This window comes from Schistocerca piceifrons, chromosome 3 (assembly GCF_021461385.2).
Source record: "Schistocerca piceifrons isolate TAMUIC-IGC-003096 chromosome 3, iqSchPice1.1, whole genome shotgun sequence".
NCBI lineage: Eukaryota > Metazoa > Arthropoda > Insecta > Orthoptera > Acrididae > Schistocerca > Schistocerca piceifrons.
The window spans coordinates 894312553-894326215 of NC_060140.1; the positions used below are offsets into that span (position 1 = coordinate 894312553).

Here is a 13663-nt window from a genome sequence, read left to right on the forward strand (position 1 = left end):
TATCCAAGTTAGCACTTCAGCAGGTATCCCTATCCAGAAAGCCACACAGCTGCGAGCAACTCCTATCATGAGTGAAAAATTTAAAATCTAAAATGAGACCTTCGCTAAAGACGGACATCTGAGAGTTATTTCCAGAATTTCGACATTGAACATATCTCAAAATGCCGAGGAACTGTGCTATTAAACTTATGATTTTGTCCTGTCTCAATACGTGTCCGGGAAATGCTAGATTCACCTTAGTAACACTTCTTCTTTACACCATGATGACGCATACATCCCCAGTTCCCACCGTCGGGGATGTCTATCGATTTTCATGCTCGTATGACCGTAGACTGTGGTCATATCACGTTTGAGCACAGTGAGCCTCCTGTGGAGCGGTCATCCCTCTTAAGATCTTATGTTTATAGAGAGCTATCACCGCAGTGAGCCTAAAGTCTGCCAGTTTGACTTGGGAGTCCACACCAACATCTTGTTGATACATGCCATCACCTAGGACATGTTTTTGTAATAGGATTTTAGCGATGGGAAGTAACATGACTGGCTGCTAATTTCAATATGTAATAGTTTCCTAGTATTAAAGTAATGTGTGGATAACGAAGTTACGTTAATTTCAGAAATAATCCGCAAATGCTCAGTTATCATGTGTATCTCATTGGTATTTAAAAAAACTGAAACAGATATATTGGTAGAACACAGAAATGTAGAAGGGTCTTGAACACACAATTCTTCATTAAGCGTTAAGTGTTCCCAAATTTCGTCATCAGTCTGAAGCTGTGGAATTAAGTGTACAAGAAAATTAACGATAGAAAACACAAGTATGCATCTAAGTATTTCAATACACAGAAATTTCAGTTAGTATTGTACTTACATAAAAATCAAACTTTTGTACAAAGCTCACGAAAGCGAGCGCATAGACTGAATACAATATAAGGTTCATCTCATTTATGCATATTTGATAGTGCCATTGTCAATTCGAATAGAAGCAGTGCCAAACTGAGTTTGACAGTTAAACTATCAAAGAGGTAAGTGATGGCCAATAGGTGGCACTAGCATTAACCATGGCAAGCAAGTCAAAGAGTAACTTTACAAACTTATTAAGTACGTACATGCATGCAAGTCGTGAACAACTTGACAAAATACATTTATGCTGCTTTTATGGAAGAGAAAGCCATCCTAACAGTATGAAAAGTGCATCGTTAGGTAACACTGTAAATAACTGAAGACTACATCTGTAACTTCAGATTACATATGTGTGTGTGTGTGTTCAACCGACTTTACTTCGCCCTCACATTGAAAAAGGAGACACATGTACTGCTATGGGAAAACTTATTATCTTCTACTTGCTCCCAGTTAATTAAAGTACCACAGCATAGGAAGATATAGCCTGCATTGTCCCTGGAAGCAACGGAAATTTTTCTATTTCTTTTATTTCATTGCACTCCTGCCTGTATGCTATGCATAATACTGTGATTTTGTTCATAACTTCTTGCTTAGTATGTAGGTGGGAAAGATGTGATATCCCTACCATTTTGGAAACTGTTAGTGCTATTTTATTTTTTCCTTGATCGTAGTTTACATACCGTAGTTATAGTAAATCACAATACAGTCAGGTAAATAGTAATAAAGCAATTTTTCACTAACATATGAGGCGAATCATCGACACAAACAACGTTCTTCGTATTGTCAAACTTTCTGTTAATCAAAATTCCTGTCAACAAGCTCCATGCTTGACAAGTACATCAAACAGTACTATACACATTCAAATATTTGCCAAGCATAGTTAAGTTTGACAAAATGTTTAATCATTTTTAGGGGCCTTAAACATGAGGTGTAGGAAGTGGAAGATTGGAATCTCGTCAAATACCGCAATATTTTTTTGTTTGTAAATCTAATCAAAAGGCTTTGATGATAATTTTTATTGAGTTAATTGGTTTAAATTATTTTTTTATTTCTCATACCTTACCACGAAATTTTCATCATCTTCTTGACTTTTTTATTTGTTTTTATTTTCCTTCTTATCATTCTTTATTTCGTTTGGAATCTGTGTCGTTTATAATCTTCACCCAAGTGCCATCCAGGATTGCTCATTGGCTTGTAATGTGCAGCATAGTTTCAAATAACCAATGACACCGAGAAATTACAGTTTGCTTTTAGTGTTAAAAATGAAATTTTGCTGCGAAAGATGGCTTTGCAAACAAACATATTATGATCTTTTTCTGTCTCGATTTTGCCTGTAGAGACTACCCTTCAACAACAAGATCAAAGCGATCATGACTTTAGTTCTGCTGCAGACTGTTGATCGACGTTTTCTCGGTTACAGTCCCCATCGCGGTGCTGTGGTCATGAGTTTGACTTCAGGGCTAGAAAACCTGCCGTCTGCCACACTTCAGTCATTGTTAACTTAAAATCAGCCGTCGATAGAGCACCTACCATCTCCGTCATACCTCGCGGCGGCTGCTTCCAACATTGCTCTGGATCACACATTAAGAGCATTTCTGAAGTGACCTGCTGGTTTTCTGTGTGGCGTGTAGCCGAGCGGTAGTCGGCAGCGAATGTGCCAACACTGTAGCGGCAAGTAACAGACGTTATCTATCAAGTAATTTTGATCAGACAGGATCATGTTTTTGAAAGGGCTCGCAAAGATTTTGTGTGAGCCGTGCATAGGGTGTCTTTGAAATTATTCATGAAGAAGGACAAGCAATGGAACAGTTCTGAAGCTTCAAGCAGCAGCATGAGAAAATGATCAAAGCTCCCGTAAATTGAAGAGAAATAACAAAATAGATGGTCATTGTGTTGTCCTAATAAAAGAGCAAAGACGTTACATTTGTACCGCCCATTTGCATGACTTTTTATGCCACTGTGCAATGGCTGAGTTTGGGCATTATCAAAATATTTACAGAAGGAAATTTAAGTTTTTTTCATCCTTAAATTTGTAGTTTCTACGAATTTTTTTCGATAGCATATTCCCAGTTTAGACATTTATGCAAGGCCAAAATAAAGACAAAAAGTGAAATATCGTTGATTTCATAAAAACACAAAGTTTGTTAGTACTGTTTCAAAGTATCATAACAGAAATAAAACATACTGTTATTTCCATTGTCATTTCACAATAGTTACCCGTCCATCTGACCCACGACGAGAAAAGTTACAACTTTTCACGACTATGGCTGTAACAACCCATTACGTTTGAAAAAAATCCTCGAAGGCACATTCCTACCTCAAGAACAATTACGGTTTACACATTTATAATGTTGAGGTAAGATAAGGGCAAAATTTACACGGGCCCCTTTTTATATATATACACCATGAGTCCGTGTCTGGATACTAATTGCTTTTTTTTTTCGTTGCCAAGTCTTTAATATGCCGGTGCTTCGAAGAGTTCTGTCTCGCGTAGTTTGAAAAAAAGATGTTCTGTCAGTGTAACGCCCCTGCATTTCTTGAAAACATGAAGTCATCATGACAGTTTACATCAGCGCCCATATATATCGCAGAGGCTATAAACTTATAAAGGGTAAGAAAGAATTACGCATTAGGAAGAACCAGGAAATATGTACCGGTGCATGATTTTGAGCTTTGCATATAAAATTTAGAGTCAATTTAAACGTAGGCCGTCAGTGACAATTGAAGTCCTTCCTACTTTGAAGAAAACACGTTTGGAATAAAAAGCAACAAACAGTAACCCAAACACAACTTTAGTTCGAAGGCAGGTGCACCAATTTCAAGAAGCACTAATTGTGGAAGCAGCATTTTGTGATGGAGATGTTATTACAAATTGTATTTTAATCCCGTGTGTGCTAATACATGCGTTAACCCCCACAATGTTGTACTCGTGCACTTGTATTAAATAGTAAATATGTACTCTTGTTTCTGTACCGAGTTCCGTGAACGTTTTGTTGCATTATTGATCATAGAACAAACAAGAACGTGACAAGAAGCTCTTAATGTAGTTTTGTTACTGAAACACATGAATATATGTCTAAGAAATCAAATAGTTATTCAAAACTTGTTAAGGAGCCACAGTTGTTACAATTGGATTTATACTGTTTATATTAAGAATTGGGTGGTATGTGTGTGTTACAAAAATTTCGTGTGTCCAAAAATGTGAAGTTTTCCATTTGTATTTTCATTTACTTCGAAAACGAATGCCGAAGAAAAATGGGTCCATGAGGCGAAAGTGTTAAACAGAAAAAAATGAATCGAAACAGAAATATAACCCGTACAGTTGGTGCATGAGATTGCTGTCACTTTCGGTTGGTATTGTGATCAAAGAAAAAATATGCACACAGTGCCAAGCAGGTGATTTTCATTATTTACTACCACATACTACATCTTAATCATTATCGGAGTGATTGCATCAAATTTACGGAACAGAAATACTATTAGGAATATACATACAATAAAATAGAAACACATTAATAGAATATATAAGTTAGTGTAAAAATTTATAACAAAGGAATTTAATGTAGGCTATTACTTTTCTGAAACTGGCATCAACTTAAATTACGAAAAAAATCATTACTCATAATGAAACAGCACTTTTTGAGTGGCCTTATATTTTGTCAATTCCACACCTCCATTTTGCAGTAACAGTGTAAAAATATTAAACTAAATACAGAGGTCACAATCTTGGAGTATTAGGAGTTTGGTTCTGAACTTTTTCAGTGGTGAGGATAGTACTTCAGAAGGTAACAAATTAAACATGTTCAGTGCTACCAGAGAAAAGCTGTCACATGTTTTACATAATTAATAGCACAGGATGCGTATGTTGTCATGTTTCCAAATGTTGTAGTTGGGACATTCATTCTTGATTCTAAACGTTTCATGATTTTCTTTCCCATAACAAAGGTTGTTGAAGGCATGTTCACTGAATATTGTAATTATTTCTTGCTGGATGAAGATAGGTCTCCAGGGATTCATTTTCTTGCTTGATACCATAATATTTTTTCTGGAGGAATACACACTCATTCTTCTGAGTAGCCCCACAACTGTAGTTCATAACTAATGTAGTAGTGAATGGGTGTGTGATATGCTATTAAAAATTATTTTGCTGTTGTTATACAAGGTGTATCATAATTAATGGCGTAAATGCATACAGTTGAAATGCCATGATACTAGAAGCAAAAAAGTCTCGGTAAACATAGGGTTGAAAATGTATACCTTAAGAGCTAAGAGCAATTTTTCATCTTCGATACTGTGAAGCAAACCTCTTCTACTGCAAGCAAGCTCTCTGCTTTCCATATTTTGGGAAATGATAGTGTGGACCAAAAAAGAAGAAAAATCCAGTAAACACGTGATCTAAAATGCATACTTTAAGAGTTATGAGCATGTGCTCATCTTTGCTACGTGGAAACACAATTCTTCTAATAAACAATTGCTCATAACTTTTGAGGTATGCATTTTAGAGCAAATGTTGACTGGACATTTTTTCTTGTTTTGGTCCATACTACTACTTCCCAAAATGTGGAAAGCAAAGAGCTTCCAGTAGAAGAGATTGCTGCTAGATACCCTCAAGTCATACAGTTATGTTTGCCTTAACTATGAGCCTACCAGGCAGAATGCCTCCCTAGATAATGTCATATCAAACATTTGCAAAGATGATGTAATCTTAAATGTTGTTAAACCAATGCTCTCTGGCCATGATGGAATTTTGCTAAAATTAATGGCATTCAAAAAATAACAGGCTCAACCAATAGAAACCAGGACAGTGAGGCAGTTAAACCCATCAAGTATAACAAATCTCATACAAAGACTTATGATCATGGACTGGTGTAATGCTGTCATGGAAAATGAGTCATTAAGCGTTGCTTTTAATTATTTCTTAGACACTATTACCACTATCTTTAATGAATATTGCCCCTTCATCATTAAACACAATAGACTAAATGCAAGGAGAAAACAGAAAAGAAAAGTAACTGACTGGTATACACCTTACTTAAATAACTTAAGGATTCTATTAAGAATTTTCTATGATAAATCTTGCTTGAATAATGAGTATATACACGCATATGCCAATTTAAAAAAGAAATCATTTCTGCAAAGAAAAAAGCTAATGAGAACTATATTTATCAGTCCAGCAACAAATATAAAGCAGCATGGAAAACAGTTAAAGCAGAAACAGGGCTAATTGCAGAAAATTTACCTGTTCCTCCAAGTGCAGTTGAACTAAATAATAGTTTCATAAAGTCTGGAGAATTAGCTATGACAGATGAAAGTAATTTAGATGATAGTGAGGACAGACTTCCCAAATTGCAGGAAACAGTGTTGACAGGAGACTTGCGAAAATTTGAATGGAGTACCATTTATAAGGATGTAGTCAGATCACTAAGCAACTCCAGAACTGGGGACATCCATGGTTTTTCTAATTTTACCATAAAGAAAATAATAGACACTATATGCATTCCATTGTCTTACTTAATCAATAGGATGTTTACAGAGGGAACATTTCCAGGCTGCCTTAAACTGACAATTGTATTGTCCACATACAAAAAGAAAGACAGAAATTCACACAAAAACCACAGACACATAGCAATAGTACCAATATTATCTACAATTATTGAAAAATTAATGAAAGACCAATTAAACGACTTTTTGGAGTGTCACAACCTTCTCAATAAGGCTCAGTATGGATTCTGAACTGGGCTATCAACAATAAAAGCAGTTCAGGAAGTTGTCTTATCAATATACAACTTTAGTTGATTTAACCAAGGCATTTGACACTGTCTCACATAGCATTTTAATTAAGAAACTAGACAAATATGGAATAACTGAAACAGAACTATTACTGCTGAAATCATATTTGACAAACAGGAACCAAATGATCTATATAAATTCAAATAACAAATCTGGCCTTCTCAAGGTAAAATATGGAGTCCCACAAGGATCTGTACTGGGACCTTTCTTATTCATTGTGTATGTGAATGACCTGCCCAACACATTACCATATAAATCTGTAATGTATGCGGACGACACACTTTTATCATGTCACATAATGATGTGAATGTTGTCAAACAAATGAACAAATCCATGATGGAAAAGGCAGTTCACTGGTTCCATGAAAATAGGCTGTCATTAAATAAAAAATAAAACTGAACACATCCTCTTTTTCCCTTAGAGATATTAATAATGGACCTAATGAACTCAGACATTCAGTAAAATTGCTAGGCATTTATCTTGTTACCAAATTGTGCTGGAATACCCATACAGAAAATCTGCGCAGTAAGTTGGCAAGAGTTCTATATCTCCTCTGGAAACTGAAGGATTGTGTCAGTAAGGAGTGCATACTTATGGCATACCATGCCTATTTTCATACTCATCTGCATTATGGAATACTTCTTTGGGGAAACTCTGCTGGGGCAAAAGATGTTTTCCTCTGGCAGAAGAAAGCCATTAGATGTATTTTTGATGTGAGCAATTTAACTTCTTGCTGACAGTGCTTCATTGAGCACAAAATTCTTACAGTTCCCAGTCTGTACATACTTAAAGCACTTATGCATGCCACAGAGAATGCCCACATGTATGAAAGCAGGTCAGATGTGCACTCATATGAAACCAGAAATAGGAACTTATTAGACAGTCCTTGGACACATTTGAGTTAAATCCAAAATAATTTTTTACATGCTGGCAAAACATTTTACAACAATACATCACGTGGAATGAGGGAATTGCATGAGAATAGATTTAAAATGGTGGTGGAGACACGGTTGAAAGAGAAAGCATTCTATAGCATAAGTGAATTCCTACATAATGAAAAAATATGATTCTCTATTATTATAAATGTGATTGTGATCAAAGAAACTGTAATTTTTGTCATACAACCATACTGACCTTTTGTATAATCATATACCATATGTTAACATTTGTGTAATCATTTGTCCACAATCTGTAAAACTATGAAACTACTGACCTTATGTATAATCATTTGTATAACCATCTGACAATGCCTATACAACACAACAGTTGTCTACAGGCAAATAAATAAATAAATAAAAGTATCATAGATGAAAAATTGCTCATAGCTCTTAAGGTATGCATATTTGACCCTGTGTTTACTGAGACTTTTGTGCTTCTAGTATCGTGTACTGTCACCTGTATGTGTTTACGTAGTTAATTATGATACACTCTGTATTAAGAGATATGCAACACATGAAGAGTTGAGGATATGTGCGAGCTTTTACAGTCAGGTGACTTCTTGTGGCAGAATGGTTGAAAGGGACAGAAGAGGGATGAAGGAAAAATACTGGCGAGCTTTAGGAAGTGTGGCGAGTCTTGAAAAAGTTGCCCAGAACTCCTGCTCAGGAGAGACTTACTGGACAGGATGAGAAGGAAAGACTGATTGTTAGGGATTGCACTGGATGAGATTTGAAAACCTGAGAGGTCAATTGTGGAAGATAGGGTAATAAGCACGACAGAGATTACTGACAAAACATTGTGCAAAAATTAATAGGAGCGGAAAGCCAAGTACATTATATGCGATAGACATGAGGTGAGCAGGTGGGGGAATGGAGAGTTCAGAAAATGAAAGATAGAGAAAATGAAAAGAGTGTGAAGAAAGAAATAGTTAATTACAATAAATGCTGAGACCAAGAAAATTAATGTAAATTAAGGCCATATGGGTGGTGAGAACTAAGGATATGTTGTAACTCCCGTTCCCACCTGCATAGTTCTGAGAAACTGGTATCGGGGGGGGGGGGGGGTTACGGGTGAACCAGATGGTACAGATGCTTAGTATGTGTGGTGAAAGAGGCACCGAGGTCATGCCTGTCGTGCTATAGAGCATGCTCTGCAACAGGACATTTTGTGTTATCAGTATACATGCTATGTCTGTGCCCGTTCTTGCTGACTGATAACTTGGTGCTAGTCATACCAATGTAGAAGTCCAAACAGTGTTTAAGTAACAGTTCGTACACAGAACACACCTTTTTACAGTTGGGTCCCCCGTTGATAGATTGTTTTGTCAGTTACAGGGCCGTAATAGATGGTGGTAGGAGGGAACATAGGGCACAGTGGGAGCGGGCAATGGTGCAGGAGCCATAGAGTAGGAAAATGGAGAGCAGAAGAAGCATAGGGCGTGACTAGGATATTGAGGAGGAGGAGGAGGGGGGGGGGGTCAGCGAAAAGGTATTCTAAGTGTTGTGAGACAGAATGGACCTCGTTTCAGGACAAGATGTTAGGGAGTCCAGCCTTGTCAAAGTAGCTGATTGATACATTCAAGATCAGGATAGTATTGACTGACAGGAGGTGTACTCCAGAGCTGTTTGTTTAAAGGGATCAGTGAGTATTGTACGTGATGACCCAGATGGTAGTGGATTTAGGCTGGTGGGTTAGCAACGTCCAGTGAAGGTTGAGGTGTGAATAGTGGTGTATTGCTGTAAAGAGTCTGATCCTGAAGAGACATGTTTGCCTTGAATTCCAAGGCTGTGTGGGAGGAAAAATTCGGGATGAAAAGGATGGCAACTACCGAAATGTAAGTACTGTTTTGTCAACAGAAGTGTGTAGCTGACCCTTAGTGTGGATGAGCTCAATCTCAAGGAAAGTGGTTTGGGATTCAGGAAAGGACCATGTGAAATTTAGTTGAGAAGAGTTTATTGAGAGATCCCAAAAATTTTAACAGGTCATTCTCACCAGGAATCCTTATGGCAAAGAAGTTGTCAGTGTATTTAAACCAAAACAGGGTTCAAGGCTAATGATTCCCAGGAAAGTCCCCTCCAAGTGGTCCGTGAAAAGGGTGGCAGAGGAAGAAGCCATCCTGGTTCTCGTGGCCATGCCCCTGATCTTTTGAATGTCTGCCCCTCAAAAAGGTAAAGTAGTTGTTCGTAAGTATAAAGTTGGTTAAGGTATTTGAGGCAAACTTACACCACGGTCACCTTTGCAGAATGATGTGGTACCCATTGATGTGCATATTGATTTTCCATTGTTCTTATTCTGCATTTTGACATGTTCTTGGAGATGGAAATAGGCTTTGTCTTTCTACAGAATATTCTGTGGTCATTCTTTGTCAACTTTTATGTGAGCAAGAAATTCCAGAGGGAATGTTTGTCTTGCTAGCAGGAAGCAGCATCTGAACATGATTAATTTTGTATGGATAGCAATGCAGGATGTTTTGCAGAATTTTATGCAATGTAATGATGTGGCCAAAGCTTCTACAGGTGTCAGATCTTTTGGAATTTTGTTATCATTTTCTATAGATCCTTAAGCAAATCATTTTCTCTACATCCATAGCAGACATCAGACCAATGCCGTTTTTCATACATTCAGTATATGGAACTTATGCAGGTCTACTGGCACACAGTCAATTTTCTTGTAAAAGAGCTATACCAGCAGTGTGTGATCATTCATGGTGACAGTTACGTTTGGTATCTTCGAGTTGAACTCCCAAGGGCTTAAGTCAGGGGAGTGCAGTAGATTGTATAGCACTTAGCAGCCCCATCAGTCAAACAAATCAGTAACAGCTTGCACTGCACGTGCTTGAGCATTGTCCTGCCAATTGATGGTCAGGTCCTGCAGAAAGTGTCATTACTTCTGTCTCTAAGCTGGTTGTCGGTTATGTTCCAAAAATGAACAGTATAGAGACAGAAGTGATGACACTTTGTGCAGAACCTGACCATCATGTTGCATGACAATGCCCAAGCACATATTTTACAAGCTGTTATTGATTTGTGTGACTGATGGGGCAGCTAAATGCTATACCATCTACTGCATTCCCCTGACTTAAGCCCATGTGAATTCAACTCGATTTATAAACTGAAGGAAACACTTCACGGCATTCACTTCAGAACTGCTACAGATTTGTCAGGCAATAGACCACACCACTCTGTCAACACAACTGGCACTGCTAAGAGTATCCTACGACTTCACATCACTGGCAATGGGCTATACTCAGTGCTGGTGACTACTCTGATGGTCAGTAAAACTTTGAAACACCTATCTATTTTGTACAAGCTGTAAATAAATAGTTGCCACTATTAAAGTTCCAACCCTCGTATTTTACAAGTACAAACTGATGCAAGATAAGATAATATGAAACAGGAACCAGTTGATTGCTGTAAGTGTCGTGTCTGTAAGGTGTTTCCAGGTACTCATGAATTTTCTTTTTGTGCAGTCTTGCTAAATGAGGTCCAATGTTTCTTTCATAGTTCCACAGCCACATTGGTCATCGTCGGTCATTGCCATTTATGTAGTGTTGCTTTGGTCATTTCCTGGTCAGTTCTGACACAGCTGAGGGAGTTCCACATTTTTCTTTTCAGATTCACTCCTGGGGCTTGAATGGTCAGATGTGTTTTACATTTCTTCTTTTGACCATGAATTGAAATCCACTGATTTCTCCAGTCTACTCTTAGTTTATATTCTCAGGCAAGTTGGCCACTGTTAACCCATATTGGTTCTCAATACTTTAACTGAGTGCACAGTAATGGACAGTTTACACTAATTGGTATCCAATGCCATGTTGTGTCTGAGTATGGGTTTTGCACTGGATTGAGTGACGTGTGCTCGTGCTAAAAGGAATTCAACCTGTTGACCAAAATGACAGGGAGACTTGCTTGTCCAACTTATATTTCCCAAGGTGGATATGTAGGGTCGGAGGATGAGGAGGAGAATAAGCTTCTCAGAAAATAAAGATAACTTCTAAGTTTTATTCAGAATCTCAGTTACCGAAATGACTTCCCCAGCAGAAGTACTTTCACACTAGTAGCCAAGCCGTTCTCAATAAGACAGTGATTGTTTATCACAGTTTTATCTGGTTAATGAAACCCTCATATAAGTTCTAAGACCAGCAGAGTTCTGCAACTTTTCTATTCCCAGCAAATCCAGATTGTAAATAGGGTCTGTATACTAGTTCTGAACTAGAAGTATCAATGGGGACAATAGGAGGTTGGTGCTTTTAGAGGAGCTAAATGTCAGAACCATAGAAACATACTGCTGTTACTTAAACTGTTTTAGGGAAGAGGCAGCAATTATAAATCAGGCTGATTGGATGATGCTTTGTATATGTGTGCTCCCAAAAGTCAGTCCAATTATTTATCCTTTCTTCAATAATTAGGAGACCAAAAAGCTCAGAAAATGTACAGGTAGTTCCACATAATGTGAATAGCCTAATATTGCATAAACACTTCAATATGCTGAAACAATGTTTTTGACAAGTGGTAGTATGCCAAGGAATTTGCTACTTTTCTTGTCTGTTCTTGTGCTCCATCTTTAATGACCTTGTCACCAATGGGACATTAAACCTCTAATCTTCCATTTCCAGGACTAATATTTTGCTATATCATCAGCAGTGCAACTTTTTTTTATATCTTGTGTGATATTTAATCAATTGTGATTTCACAAATGGAACTTGCATCTTATTTAGCAGCATTCTGAGAGCCACTGAAGATAGTTGCATTTTGCATCACAGGACTTTACTGGAAGAGTGGTGTGAGAGGCCACTTACAAGGGTGTAGGCACAAAGGGGATTCAAAAACTGTGTAGGAAAAAAAATGGTTTAAGAAGTAACCGAGATATAGATGTGGGTTGTCCTGCCTCTTGTGTCCGTAACTTCTGCTAATGAGGAGGCAGCTTTCCCTTAGTTCACAACTCTAAGCACACTCTCTTGTCACAGTATCACTATGTCCATGAAATAATGTGATTTATAAGGTGACAATACACATGGATCACACACCACCACCTGTACATTTTGCTCATGGTCCACAGTTGACTTCTTGCTGTTACTTCACTGTGGTATTGTAACATCTCAGAGGTTGGCAAGGGGTGCAGAAAAAAATTGCTATTTGCCTAAAGGCTTCCAATATCTGCCATCTGAGGAATGGAGGGAGACTTTTGATCTGCTATGGTATAACTAGAGTTCTTCATAGTACACTGGTGTGCAAAACTTAAGGACCAAAGTAACGTTCGCATGATGTGTCACTGCTAAGTAACATAGACTTGATGAAGCTTGAACCATACGTAGAAAACGCTGCTACAGAATAGTACAGAAGGCCATTGAAAGACATACACAATGAGCTGAACAGAAATGGCACTTTTATTCTAAGACAATAATTATTTATTTATTTATTTATTTATTTCTTGTTCCGTAGATCCAGTTAGTGAGTCAATCACAAGGATATGGAACGTGTCAAATTGTACAGGTTTCAATTTTAAACTTACAATAAATACAAGGGCAATTCAATGGCAAATTGTACATAGTTTAAGTAGGACATACTATAAATACAGTAACAGATACAATGTCAGCTAGATAACATAACTACCATTTGACAGAAAAAGGAGTTTCAAATAAAGATTAAAGATAAGAGCACAAAGTTAAATCAGATATTAGGCCTACAAGAGTAAATACATGTTGTTACAAAAAGTGCGCTAATGCCCAAATGCACAATAAAATCAATTGAACTACTTCTAGACACAATAAGTTTAGTGATGGTATACATTTTCTTTCAGGTATTCATCCACAGTATAATAAGATTTCTCTGTCAGGTAATCTTTGAGAACTTGTTTAAATTTTGGCAGTTCTGTATGAACACATTTGATATGTAGTGGTAGAGCATTGAACAGCTTAATGCTGGAGTAGTAAACTCCTTTTTGTACCAGAGTGAGACGTTTCATTTCTAAATGTAGATTGTTTTTGTTTCTGGTGTTATAACCATGGAATTTACTGTTGTCTTGGTAGATGGAA

General features: G+C 37.3%; 1 protein-coding gene across 4 annotated transcripts in view; it reads left to right on the forward strand.

Moving 5' to 3' along the window:
* Positions 1-3185: 3185 nt before the first annotated feature.
* Positions 3186-13663, forward strand: part of LOC124788334 (zinc finger protein OZF-like) — a 64087-nt gene continuing 53609 nt past the window's right edge. For 2 of the 4 annotated variants that reach the window (XM_047255587.1, XM_047255584.1), the window contains exon 1: positions 3360-3511. The gene's annotated coding sequence lies outside the window, so the exon portion shown is untranslated. Of the gene's footprint in view, positions 3257-3359; positions 4297-13663 lie in introns of those variants that run through there. The other 2 variants (XM_047255588.1, XM_047255586.1) reach the window with 2 other exon arrangements.